Here is a 14,605-nt window from a genome sequence, read left to right as displayed (position 1 = left end):
GGCGGCTACGGCCGCCGCCATTTGTGGCCCAGCTGGCCAGGATTTGGGGGTGAAGGGATGGAGCACCTCCCCCCTGGCCAGAATTTTGGGGGGGAGGGACGGAACACCTCCCCCCGGCCAGAATTTTGGGGGGGAGGGACGGAGCGCCTCCTCCCCACCGCGAATCAAATTTTGTTCAAGGTAAGTGACTTTCGTACGTCCCTACTCCTGCCTCTGCATTTCACAATCGGAGGGAGAAGAGGGTAAAATGCCTCCCTGCAATGAAGGGAGACACCTCTGATCCCCCAGCCCACCAAGCTCAGAAGCAATGTCCTCTTTTGTTCCAGAGCACCCTATGGGGCTCAATGGAGCTTACTCAAGGCTTGCAGACTTACAGGGTGATCTTATGTCTACTCAATAGTACGTTCCATTGAGTTCAATGTGGCTTACTCCTGAGTAAGTGAGTTCCCAGGTTTGGGGCTGTGAGAAAACATTACAGCACCAGTTAAGCTACCAGGAGAATGGGGGGAGGGAAGGGGGGGAGGCAGCATTTGTAAATGCACTCTGTTGTGATCCTTATTTTTTTTAAAAAAAAGCCAAAGCAGGGGATAGAAGGAGGTAAAAGTTACTGTTGTTTGAAGGGAGAGAACAACCCCCTGCTCATTGCAGGAAGCCTGATTCCCAAGCAAAATTCTGACCAGAGCCGACCCTGCTGAGCTTCCAAGATCAGACAAGAGCATGTGCCTCCAGCCGTTTCCTTGCTGGTGATAAAGCCTTGAGTGCTTGGGAACCTATGCAATGTCATCTCAATGAGAGGCAGTACTCTCATTGAAAGTAGGGATGGTGGAGAAATCCGCCACAGACTCCAATGAGGCCAGATTCTTTAGAATCCACTAGGGGTGGATGAAAGTCACTTACCTGTCCTCGAAGCTTGTTCGTGGTGGGGGGGAGGCGCTTCACTGCTCCCCCCGCGAAGTTCAAGCCAGGGGGGAGGCTTCCCACCTCACCCGGCCAAAATTCAGGCTGCGGAGGAGGCTTCCCACCTCACCCGGCTGCGAACTCCAAAGTTTAAAAAACAAACAAACATGCCCCCGTGATAGGCTACGTGATGATTAACGTAGCCTATCATGGCTAGATCTGCAAAGTCAGCCGTGATAGGTTACGTTAGTCATCACGTAGCCTATCACGGGTGACTTAAAAAAAAAAAAGCACGTACGCAAATGGCGGCCCCCATAGGGAGCTGCCATTCGCGTTCCTTATTTGGTCGCTGTAGTCTACGTAAAGATTTACGTAGACTACGGCGACCAAATAAGGAATGGGAATGGCGGCTCCCTATGGGGGCCGCCATTATCTGTACGCGCTTTTTTTTTTTTTTAAGTCACCCGTGATAGGCTACGTGACGATTTACGTAGCCTATCATGGCTGACTTTGCAGATCTAGCCAAGATAGGCTACGTTAATCATCACGTAGCCTATCACGGGGGTGTTTTTGTTTTTTTTTCTTTTATTGCAATGGCGGCGGCGGCAGCCGGTCAAAAGACCGGCTGCCGCTCCCGCCCCGCACGAACACCCGCTGAACCGCCGGCTGGACCCGCTGCCGGGAGGGACATTCGGCAAAGGTAAGTCCTGTCCCGGGGAGGCTGCGGGGGGCGAGGGGTGTGTGGAGAATTTCTCCCCGAAACTTGTTCGGGGGGCCGAACACGTTGGCGCTCGGCCCCCTGAAGTTTCGGGGAGAAATTCTCCACCATCCCTAGAATCCACCCCCACCGGAGTCCATGGCAGAACAGACCAACACTCCCGCCACCCCCTGAAATCCCCCCGGGATGGACCCTACCTGGTGGAGGCGACAGGTCCGGGTCATTGTCTTCATTCCGCAGCCATCTGCTACCGGGCTGCAGAATGAACAGGGGGCTGGTGTAGCGGCCACCATTTGCGTCCCTGCCCGTGGCTGTGATTGGATACATAAATATTTACGTAGCTAAAATGGCGGCTGCTGCGCCATTTGCGTCCCTGCTCTTTGCCGTGATAGGCTACATAAATATATACATAGCCTATCACACCCTAACATAGGGACGCAAATGGCAGCCGCTACACCGGCCGCCACTTGCGGCCACAGCAGCCTGGCAGTGGATGGCAGTCCAGCTGTGGATGGGCCCAGCCGGCGGCTCCGCAGATTCGCTGCAGAGTGGAGCAGAGCTGGCCAGGCAGGATTCTGGAGGTTGGGACGGATTGCCTCCTCCCCCCAGTGGATGCTGCCACCCAGAATGGTGAGTGGGGTTTGTACACCCTTAATTGAAAGGGGCACTGGGCTTGCACTTCTGGTTCTCCCTCTGAGGTTGCCCATAGCTCAGTGGTAGAGCACATGCTTTGCATGCAGTAGGTCCCTGGTTCAATCCCTAGTATCTCCAGCTAGGGGTAAGAAAGAATCCTCCCTGAAACTGTTGCTGCCAATCACTGTCAAGAATTCTGGGCTAGATGGACCAATGGTCTGAGTCAAAATAAGGCAGCTTCCTATGTCCATATATTCAGGATGGTTATCTGAGCTGGAGAAGCATAACTGCATGGATTTGTATGTGCACAAGAACTGAAACCCTGATCATGTAGGGTTCCATCTCCCATGGAAGCTGATGTGTAAAAAGGTCTATATGCTTCATCCATGGACATCCAAGGCAGGGACCAGATGATGTCAGGGCTGCCTTTACATTAAAGGAAAAACCTACACTCCTCCCATTGTGGAACCGTTCCATATTTACAGCAGTGACCATGTGATTGCTGTGAGGGGAAGCTTTAAATTTTCAAGGTCCCATAGAACTCAATGAAACCTCACCATCTAGTGGCTGTTTTAATAGTGTAACATCCTGACTTAAATAGATAGCCCATTATTTCTGGATCTTTTTGAGATGGAATAACCAGGAAATACCTCTGGATGTGCCCTGGAGGTCGATGACATCATCTAAAAGATGCAGAAACTTCAATGAGTGAGCAATCTCAATAGCAGGATAAAAACTCCTTGTGAAGAAGCCCCAGATGCAGCAGGGATAGCAATATGGCCCAACTGCCCCTTTCAGTACATGGCTCCTTCACATAAATTAAAACATGAAATAAGCTGTTTTCTCTTGTTCTGTTCCTACTTCCTTATCTTATTTTTGTAACTCTTTCTTTTTCCTTATATATGATTCCTGATTATAATGTACTTTTCCTCTGTGGAAAAAAAAAAAATTCTAAACTGTGCCAGACTCTGTATTGGATTCTAATTTTTGAGTTGTAGAATCTTTCACTGAAGTACACCTCCCCTCTAAAACTGGAATAGATATTCACAAATATTTTAAAAAATCCAGTGAATTTTCAAATTTCACCATTCTCAGTTGCACATCTCCAATATGAAATTCCCCTTCATGGATCACTGCCTTGTTGTGGCGAAGGGGCTTGCGTAACTCAGTGAAGCCATAAGCTATGCCATGCAGGGCCACCCAAGACGGACAGGTCATGGCAGAGAGTTCTGACAAAATGTGGTCCACTGGAGAAGGAAATGGCAACCCACTCCAGTATTCTTGCCAAGAAAACCCCATGGAACGTATCACAAGGCTAAAAGAGATGATGCCGGAAGATGAGCCCCTCAGGTCGGAAGGTGTCCAATATGCTACTGGGGAAGAGCAGAGGGTATTTCCAAGTAGCGCCAGAAAGAGTGAAGCGGCTGGGCCAAACCCGAAAGGACACTCAGCTGTGGATGTGTCTGGTGGTGAAAAGAAAATCCAATGCTGTAAAGAACAATATTGTTTAGGAACCTGGAATGTCAGATCAATGAATCAAGGTAAGCTGGAGGTGGTCAAACATGAGATGGCAAGATTGAACATCGACATCTTGGGAATCAGCGAACTAAAATGGACAGGCATGGGTGAATTTAATTCAGGTGACCATCATATCTACTATTGTGGGCAAGAATCCCTTAGAAGAAATGGAGTAGCACTCATAGTCAACAAAAGGGTGGGAAAAGCAGTACTGGGGTACAATCGTAAAAATGATAGAATGATCTCAGTATGAATCCAAGGCAAACCATTCAACATCACAGTAATTCAAGTCTATGCCCCAACCACTGATGCCGAAGAAGCTGAGGTTGATCGGTTCTGTGAAGACGTACAACACCTTCTAGAACTAACACCAAAAAAAGATGTCCTCTTCATCATAGGGGATTGGAATGCTAAAGTAGGAAGTCCAGAACTCACTGGGATAACAGGCAGGCATGGCCTTGGTGTACAAAACAAAGCAGGACAAAAGCTAATAGAGTTTTGCCAAGAGAACATGCTGATCATAGCAAACACTCTTTTCCAACAGCACAAGAGGCGACTCTACACATGGACATCACCAGATGGTCAATATCGAAATCAGATTGATGATGTCCTTTGCAGCCAAAGATGGAGAAGCTCCATACAGTCAGTAAAAACAAGACCTGGAGCTGACTGTGGCTCAGATCATGAGCTGCTTCTTGCAAAATTTCGGCTTAAATTGAAGAACGTCGGGAAAACCACTAAACCGTTCAGTTATGACCTCAATCATATCCCTTATGAATATACAGTGGAGGTGAGGAATAGATTTCAGGGATTAGACCTGATAGACAGAGTGCCTGAGGAACTATGGACGGAGGTCCGTAACATTGTTCAGGAGGCAGCAACTCAATCCATCCCAACGAAAAAGAAATGCAAGAAAGCCAAGTGGCTGTCTGATGAGGCTTTACAAGTAGCTCATGAAAGAAGGGCAGCGAAAAGCAAGGGAGAAAGGGGAAAATATATCCAACTGAATGCAGAGTTCCAGAGAATAGCAAGGAGAGACAAGAAGGCCTTCTTAAATGAACAATGCAAAGAAATTGAGGAAAACAACAGAATGGGAAAGACTAGAGATCTCTTCAAGAAAATTGGAGATCTCAAGGGAACGTTTTGTGCAAAGACGGGCATGATAAAGGACAAAGAAGGCAGGGACCTAACAGAAGCAGATGAGATTAAGAAGAGGTGGCAAGAATACACAGAAGAACTATACAGGAAAGATCTGAATGTCCCTGATAGCCATGATAGTGCGGTCACTGAACTTGAGCCGGACATCCTCGAGAGTGAAGTCAAGTGGGCCTTAGGAAGCATTAGTAACAACAAAGCTAGCGGAGATGACAGAATTCCAGCTGAGCTATTTAAAATCCTAAAAGATGATGCTGTTAAAGTGCTGCATTCAATATGCCAACAAATCTGGAACACTCAACAGTGGCCACAAGACTGGAAAAGGTCAGTTTACATTCCAATTCCAAAGAAGGGCAACGCCAAAGAGTGTTCAAACTACCGCACAATTGCGCTCCTTTCACATGCCAGCAAGGTGATGCTCAAAATCCTACAAGCTAGGCTTCAGCAGTATGCGAACCAAGAACTACCGGAAGTACAAGCTGGGTTTAGAAGAGGCAGAGGAACTAGAGATCAAATCGCCAACATTCGCTGCATCATGGAGAAAGCAAGAGAATTCCAGAAAAACATCTATTTCTGCTTCATTGACTACGCTAAAGCCTTTGATTGTGTGGATCACAACAAACTGTGGCAAATTCTGAAAGTGATGGGAGTACCAGACCACCTTACCTGTCTCCTGAGACACCTGTACGAGGGTCAAGAAGCAACAGTAAGAACCAGACATGGAACAACCGAGTGGTTCAAAATTGGGAAAGGAGTACAACAAGGCTGCATATTGTCACCCTGCTTATTTAACTTATATGCAGAGTACATCATGAGAAATGCCAGGTTGGATGAATCAGAGGTCAGAATTAAGACTGCTGGGAGAATTATCAACAACCTCCGATATGCAGACGATACCCCCCTAATGGCAGAAAGCGAAGAGGATCTAAAGAGCCTCTTGTTGAGGGTGAAAGAGGAGAGTGCAAAAGCTGGTTTGAAACTCAACATTAAAAAAACTAAGATCATGGCATCTGGCCCTATCACTTCCTGGCATATAGAAGGGGAAGAAATGGAAGCAGTGACAGATTTTACTTTCTTGGGCTCCAAGCTCACCGCAGACAGTGACTATAGCCATGAAATTAAAAGACGCTTGCTCCTTGGGAGGAAAGCTATGGCAAACCTAGACAGCATAGTAAGAAGCAGAGACATCACCTTGCCGACAAAGGTCCATCTAATCAAAGCTATGGTTTTCCCAGTAGTAATGTATGGCTGTGAGAGCTGGACTATAAGGAAGGCTGAGCGCTGAAGAATTGATGCTTTCGAACTGTGGTGCTGGAGAAGACTCTTACGAGTCCCCTGGACTGCAAGGAGGTCAAATCAGTCCATCCTAAAGGAAATCAACCCTGACTGCTCATTGGAAGGACGGATACTGAAGCTGAAGCTCCAATATTTTGGCCACCTAATGCGAAGAGAAAACTCCCTGGAAAAGACCCTGATGCTGGGAAAGACTGAAGGCAAAAGGAGAAGGGGACGGCAGAGGATGAGATGGCTAGATAGCATCACTGATGCAATGAATAAGAACTTGAACACGCTCCGGGAGAGAGCGCAGGACAGGAAGGCCTGGCATGCTATGGTCCATGGGGTCACGAAGAGTCGGACACGACTGAACGACTGAACAACAACAACACAACAAATATGAAATTTGAGCCAAACATTTGGAATTCACATTCTTGATTGTGTTGTCAGATCCTAATCAATATTAACCATTAAATAAAGCTTGCCAATGTTAAATACTATTGCATTCTGACTTTTAAATACTGTGCCAGTCAATTTTAAGATACTAGTGAATTTCATAGATCCGGGCTGAATGTTCTCTAATGAGAAATGTTGGCTGAATGGGTGGTGGTGGTGGTGGTGGTGGGTAAATGAGGGAGTGAAACTGCTTCAACTCTTTTGCATTTGGGGTGGGAAGACTGACTGGCGCTCCTCTCAGCTGGTGGCTGGCCACCATTTTCCCTCAGTATGCCCTGGGATACCATTATGCCTTGACATAGGAGCATTCCGAGGAGCTTTCTGATGGAAAAAATGGCAGCCATTAGTGGGAAATGCCACCCTCCCCCCCAATCATGCTCAGAGTAGTGCTATGTCATGATGTAGCATTTTTCTAGGCATTCTGAGCTGAGGATGGGGAAATGGCAGCCACCAGCCAAAAGGAGTTGGGGAAAGTGTCTGAGCTTATCCCTGCCCTCAAAGATCAACAAAAGGTCCATTAACTTTTGCAGCCAGATATTATATACAGAAATCAAATATCATTGTCAAATAAAAACAGTCAATATTCAGAGACTATCTGGAGAATATTTGACATCAAAATGCTAAGGTGACATTTTAGGTTAACACATTCATTTTGGCTATATGCGCTTCCATTGATTGAAACTGGCCTCAAATGAATTTGTATTGAGTTACAAAATGACTTATTTTCTTTGATTTATAAAATGGAATTAGGCCCATAGGAAGATGCTTTGTGACAAATACCATTATCACAGTAGTGTCTGTGTATTTTTTCCACTGGATGCCTATGTCTTTCAGAGTTCAGATTAAAGATAGACATGAAAATCTATAGTTCAAATACTGATCAACTTTAAGTTTCCCACCATTGGTAACCTTTGCCCAGTTCATTTAAGCTCATGCTCAATTACTTGTTGATAGTATATAAATAGCTATCCCAAAGCATAAATAACTGTATAGAACATTATCCTGTTCATTTGAGAACCCTGTTTCTTTGAATTCATAGATGTAATCAATGATGTAATCAATGCGACTTCCATGGCTGTCTTGCATCAAGAGCTCTAGGCAAGTAAGAAGCTGTTGTTAATATTATTGGGTTGGAGCCAGATTTACTATGAATCAACTGCAGTGATGGAAGTGGACTTCCCAACCTCCTCCTTCCCATGGCGCCCCATCCATCCCCCTGGAAATGCTACACAGAGGGACAGAAGAACCTGCTGAATGGGTGAGCTGTGGTATGGGGGAGGAGAAGGGAGGATCCCCCAAATTCAGGTGGAGGGACCTTCCATGAGCAGAGCCCTTCCTCCTGCAGAAGATCCCTTCCTCTTCTGGAAGGCAGATTCTGGATCCAGCCCATTATTATTAAAAACAACAGCTGCCAAATTTTTAAGTGACAGTAGATGCCTGATGAAAACGTTGAGGCAGGTGTCCATTTCTGTATTGGTAATGATGCTTTGCTAAAGCTCTCTGAACACATGGTGATAGGTTTATTCTGTAATAAAAATTATTACTGTTAAACTCATAAGTACCTAGAAAAGATTGTGAAAGCATGGTCTACAATAATGTTCTCCAACTGAAATGGCTGTCTGAGATAGATTTCTCCGTTTACTTGAATATTTTCCAGGAATCTAATGAGATGGCTGGAACTGCTGCCCAGACAATTTTAAGTCTATTTGGAACAAATTTCAAACCACATGTTTTTCTGTTTTTCTTTTTCTGGTGGTCCAAAATTTTCCAGCAGCTGTATGTTGCAGCCAAACCTGATTTCCACTGAGAAAATTACTGGAGAATTGAAGCATATCAGTCTCGCTGTATGCACTCTGCAACCTCTCAAGGTCCATCTGTGCTCTAGCAATGGGATGATTCCTATCTCACCCTCTTCAGATCAGGAAGCAAAGTTGTTAGCTGGCTAATGCTCATCTCTGATATTTGGTTCCATGCAACATTGTGTCACTGAACCTGTCAGAGCCAACATCAGTTCTTGTTATTGTCTCGTGGGCTTTGATTGATCTGCATAGTTGCCAACATCTTGACACTCTCCAGATTTTCCCCATGCTTTAAATGAGTTCATAGTCATCCATTCATGCACACATGGAAAAATCTAGTTATGGAAAGCCTGGTGGTATTAATGTAGCAGATTGTGCTATGCACTGAGCCAACTGGGATTTTTTTACACTGGTCCCCTGTGATTAACCATTTGTATTGGTGCAGATCCATTGGTACTTATTTCAGCTCAAGCTGAAGTGGGCCTTGAATATTCTCTCTCTCTCTCTCCCTCTCCCTCCCCCCCCCTCTCTCTCTCTCTCACACACACACACACAGAAGGGATTTTAATTGCCTCTTACATAGTTTACACGAAAATGGATATAATCATGGACAAAATGGAACCAAAAGCTATTCAGCTTTGTTCTATTATTTTTTCTAGGTCTTTATTTATACATCAGTTTGACACTTGTGATGTGATGGAGGCAATTGCTTTCATAGTACCTTTCCACCTCCGCTACCTCCATGACATGGTCAACTGCAGGGGCGGGGGGGGGGCAGGGGGAGGCAACATCCTTCTCTCCCATAAGTTCATAGTTCTGTTGCATCCATCATATAAAGGCTTTCATAACAGAGATTAGTACTTCCCCATTAGGAGAAATGAGAATGGAATTCTTACTGGATGTTAAGAAGCCATATCACTGATGGACAGCATAAATCCTAGGCATGTTTACTTGGAAGTAAGCCCCACTGTGTCCGGTGGGCTTACTCCCAGGTATATGTGCACAGGATTACAGCTTTATTAAATGATCGTATGCTGGTGCCACACAGATTTTTGTCAGGAATGAGGTTCTGAAGTAAACCAGCCAGTTCAAATATGCATGGCGAATAACTGTAATGCACTGCCACTATTTTTAAATGGTAATTGTTGTACAAAAGCTGTTGCAGTGCTGTCAGTTCCAGTGTCATTATTGTATATGAACAGACTTTTAGATATTTTGAAGCGTACACAATCTTTGTAATGCTGATACCTTGAAAATCAGCCAGCTTTGGCTATATGCAAGGATGGTGGTCTGCAGAGACAAAGCTTAATTCATATTGTATGGGCAGTACTTGTTGGGTCCACAAGGGAACAAATTAGACACACAGACTTAGCTGGGATAATAAATTGGCCACAACTTTATTCACTTTCACAAGAATAGGCTTGGCAGTGCCATAGGGCATGGATCTTGTCATGGGCCAGCCCACCAGCAGTTGAATTCTGCCTTCCTGGCCTGCCTGCCAGGAGTGCTGGTGGTAGGGCCAGGGACTCACCACAGCTCAGACTGCTAATGTGAGGCTCTTTCTACCACCCAGACATGGCCAGCTTACAGACCCCATGCTGGGATGGTCTTGGTGCCATGTCCCCCAAATCCAAGGATGTCAAAGGAATCTGGCTTGACTCGATTGCATCACAGATTTTCTTGGTGTGTGTGTGTGTGTCCGTGTCCTGTGTATTGCAATTTGCACAAATTGCAGCCACATTTTGCACAAATTACAAACACAATTTGCGCAAATTATGCAAAATGCAACTGCGATTTGTGCAGATTGCAATGGGGGCGGGGGCGGGGCTGAGAAAAATTCCCAGATTTCAGGAAAAAGCTGGTGGTTCAGCTCACACATGCAAGCTGAGCCAGGGGTGCCGGGCAAGTCTGGCAAGTCTGAAAAGGGCCGGATTTCCCCATGACAGACATCCCTAGTGAGATCTCTTATGGAAATCTCTACTCTGGGGAGTGGGGAGCCCAGTCACCAATGGATCCAACCCAGTGCCTATGATGCCTACATAGTTGTGACAAATGTTATAAAATAAAGTACCCACAAAGAATTTACTGACAGTCCAGATCAACTTCTTTACAAAGGAATTAATTTTGCAATGGGGAAGGCAAAAAACTTTGCACAGTCTTTGCCAGTTGATATAAAGGTAAAATTCCTTCCTAGCTCCATTAACTGGTGTGAGGGATTGGCAGGGCTCGCTGTCTGTTACCCAGAATCCTGCAGGCCCATCACAGCATTGCCAGGGTGCCCTCACCCTTCCAGAGGCTGGTGGCTATGCCAGGGCAGCGGCTAGCAGCAGCAATCCAAAGGCATAGCAACACCAGCTGGCACATGCTCAAGGCCTGGGCTAATCACTGTGATAAAATTCACCTGGAAGAGGGATGAGGGGAAGAGGATGATGGGGTGGGGGGAAGCTGGCGGACACACTGGATAAAAAGCAGGAGAATGTGATAGAGGGGGAAGAGGGGGAGAAGAAACGTGGAGACGAACAGAGACCCCAACAGAAGGAGAGAGGGAGGCAAGCTGGGAGTGAGGAACAGCGTTTTACCTGGGAAATGCCAAACTCTGTTCCTCAGGGGTGGCCTAATCTATCAGGAAGAGAAGAGCTTCCTTCATTGCCCCCTTAAGAGCAAGCTACAAAAAGGCTACCCTGGACTTTCCCGTTGGAGACTGGAGGAGTCAGCATTTTCCCCAGGAAAGGTACTGTGTGTGATGCAAAAGCAGAGAAAGATTTAGCAGCTGTGGGCACTGCATTTGGCAGAGACAAACTGTGGGGAGATGATTTATATGCCTGGCATCCATCCCTGCTGTAGGTGAAGGTGGAGAGAATTCTACTAATGAATGAGCAATTCCCCAATGGTTTTACTTTCTGTTGGAAGGCTACCAGTATTGTAACTAGAACTAGGACCGACCTTCTTATTAAACTTTTGAGTTAAAGCATATTTCTGGCTGCTGTGTCTCTGATGGAGTTTATGGACCAAGGAGGTTTTGAGGTGCCTTTGCCCCCAGACCTGCTCACAACTGGCAACTACTTCTACCACTGCAAGACATATTGCTACCCAGATTGGGTTGGTGGGGAATTCGGTGACTGCCATCCTGTAGCCACATCGGAGGCCTGCTTTTAGGGACCTCGGGTTGAACTGGAGTAAGAACAAAGGTGAGAGATCTCACTCTGGTGGCTCCACTCCATTGGAGCACTGTTTGGCTCATAGAGTTCATAGAATCATAGGGTGGGAAGGGGCCTACAAGACCATCAAGTCCAACTTCCTGCTCAATGCAGGAAGCCTGATTCCCAGGCAGTCTCCCATCCAAGTACTAACCAAGGCTGACGCTGCTTAGCTTCTGAGATCAGACGAGATCGGGCACAGTTCACCTCTGTACCCTGAAAAGGTGTTGCAGTTGAGCAGCTGCTCCTTGCCAACCTTTCTTCCCTGCACCTCCGCACAAATCAGGGCTCCCTGGTAAACAGGAAACTCAGCTTATGATAATGCGAACACCTAGAGCAGCTACTTAAGGTAAGTCAGAATGTAAAGAATTAAAATAGGGTATGTTTAATTCAACTGGGGAGGGAGAGGGAGAAAGAGAGAGAATCTTTATGGGGTTATTTCAAGGGATTATTATCTTTAGTAATACTTACTTTAATGGTGTTTTAAATCTTTACATCTCTGTCTTTGAGGAAGGTAGTCTATTTGGGAAATGTGAAGTGAAGATGCAACTAATTATGTAAGTGCTCCATTTTAGTTTACTAAAATATTTAAAGGTTTAATATCATGGCAGTGCCTCCGAGGGATATTTTTACAAACACTATCAGAAAGTGAATATTGTGCAGTCCTTTTGATAGCAGTCAACAACATCTAAACAGAAACTGCTCCACATTAAAAAAAAAAAAGTATCTAGATATTGTATCATGTCAAGGAGCCGGTTTTTAAAAGAAGCAGCTTGCAAGTTGCATCAGACATCTAAATATCACCATGGAGATGTGAGTTTGAAAGGCCTATTTTATTTTACTTGAGGAGTTTGCGGGTGAAAGGGGGGGGATGATGAGATGACACAGTAGATTTGGAATAAAATTGGGGCACATTTATTGACATAGTACAATCTGCAAAGGAAGCACCAAGAAAGCACTGGCGGGCACATGGCAAAACCAGCCATTCCCGCCTGGTTTCGAGTGAGACATTAGTCATCTGGGGTGTGGCATCTACCATCGCCACCCTGCAGATCTGCCCAATTCCGGGCTGGGAGACCTTCCCCTGTCACCCCCCCTTGGGCCACAGAACTCGAGTGGGTGAGGAGAGTCAGCCTCAGAGGTAAGCCCTATCTCCCAACTTGGGCCACAAAACCCTGAGCAGAAAGCCTTGGGCCTTACCAGTCACCTGAAACAGTGCCTACGAATGCTCACCCGCCCTCTCCCCCAGTGAAGTGCCCACCCGGAACTGCCACAGGAGGGCAACAAGCCTCTGCTTTGTCATCCCCCGCCCCCATGCAGTAAAAACTCCAGGATGCCCACCCAAAAGAAATCATTGCCCAAGTCAGTGAGATGAACACCGTCTTTCCTATAGAGCTCCTTCCAGATATGAGAAATGTTGGGGTGGACAATAGTCCAATCACCATGTTCAATTAAATACTTCCCGATCTCCCTGTTCACCTTCTTATGGGCCCTATCCAAAGTGCGGGAAACCAAACCATCCCTCCATGCCAGTCTCTGCAGCAGGCTGGAGCAAATGATAACAATTCTGGGCCAGTGATGCCTAATAAGCTGTAAATTGTCCAAGGCTTGAAGAATCAGTGCCTTGCCCTTCAGCAGGCTCAAATCATTCCCCCCCAGGTGTAGAACCAGAATCTGTGGGGGAATCTTCACCAGTCCTTGCTGGAATAACATGTGCAGGGGGTGCTCCCAGCTCATGCCACATGTCCAACCACTGAATGGTGGCATACTGGCTGAGCCCAAGCTGGGATCTGCAGCTCGAGGAGGCCCTCTGACCAGCCTAGAACACCATGCTGTGCCCACAAATGAGCACCCACTCCAGTTCATGCACCTTCCAGCCATCTAAAAGAACAAGAAACAAACATCTGAACTCCAGTGTCCTCACATCGTTAGAGCCCTGGCAGCAGCCTTATGCCCAATGGCCTTGGAGAGCCACCTGCCAATGGACTGAACTTTGTCTGTTGTGAAACCTAATGATGCAGCCGTGGAAGCGGCCCCACTCTGGAATGAATGTGTACCAAAATGAAGTGTTCTGAAACCCAATGCCTTCAAGGCCCGCCACATAACCACCCATAATTAATATTTGGTTAAGGGAGAGGAGTTGCTATGGCAGGACGAGGGGCTGGGGAGACTCCCCTGGACCTCAAGAAATGCCCCCAAGGCAGCAACTGGGCAAAGGTCCTGCACTGGGGCAGGGAACAGAAACAACCTAACCCCCCTCCCAGCCTGGTCAGTCCTGGATTTCCTCAGCAGAATAAGGACAACCTCCTGAGAGAATTGCACATCACTAAATTGTGAAGCCCATCCCAACTGATCTCCTTAGCTACCACGACCAATTCGGCAACCCTAAATGCTCTAAAGAATGCTGTAAGTGCCGCCGCATGGAACAATGTGGCCTCATGCAGTGAGTAACATATGAAGGGACACTGAATCCCCCAAAACTCTGTAATATGTCTGGTGACAGAGGGCGTCTTGAGTCGGGAGGCTCCAGAGACCCCCTGGACCAACCCCGGATCACCCGCCTGACCCAAAAGTCAGCTGTGCTGTCCACCATGCCCTTCATCTTAGACCAGAAGGCCAGTGCCATGAGCCTGCCCCCAATGGTCCAGGCTGAGAGTCCCCTCATATGGGCATCGACATAAAACTGGAGTAAGTGATCCACCGGAATGGGCCACAGCTGCTGCAGATGTGATGCCACCCTGAAGGTAAAGAACTCCTACATGATCTGGCAAAAGAAGCTCTTGTGCTAAGGGCTAAAGGCTGCAGGATAGCCTGCTCTGCCTCTTCCAGCCAACCTCCCATAGAGCGGCTGGCATGGTGTCCAGCACCTCCCACATCCAGGGTGCCAGTTCTCGGAAACACTGCACCTGGTTACGCGACAATGCATCAGCCATGGCGTTGTCCAAGCCTGGAATGTG

The sequence above is a fragment of the Heloderma suspectum genome, chromosome 3 (genome assembly GCF_057233095.1).
Source record: "Heloderma suspectum isolate Gila_16-S chromosome 3, 16-S_ref, whole genome shotgun sequence".
NCBI lineage: Eukaryota > Metazoa > Chordata > Lepidosauria > Squamata > Helodermatidae > Heloderma > Heloderma suspectum.
Note: the sequence above shows the minus strand (reverse complement) of the source record.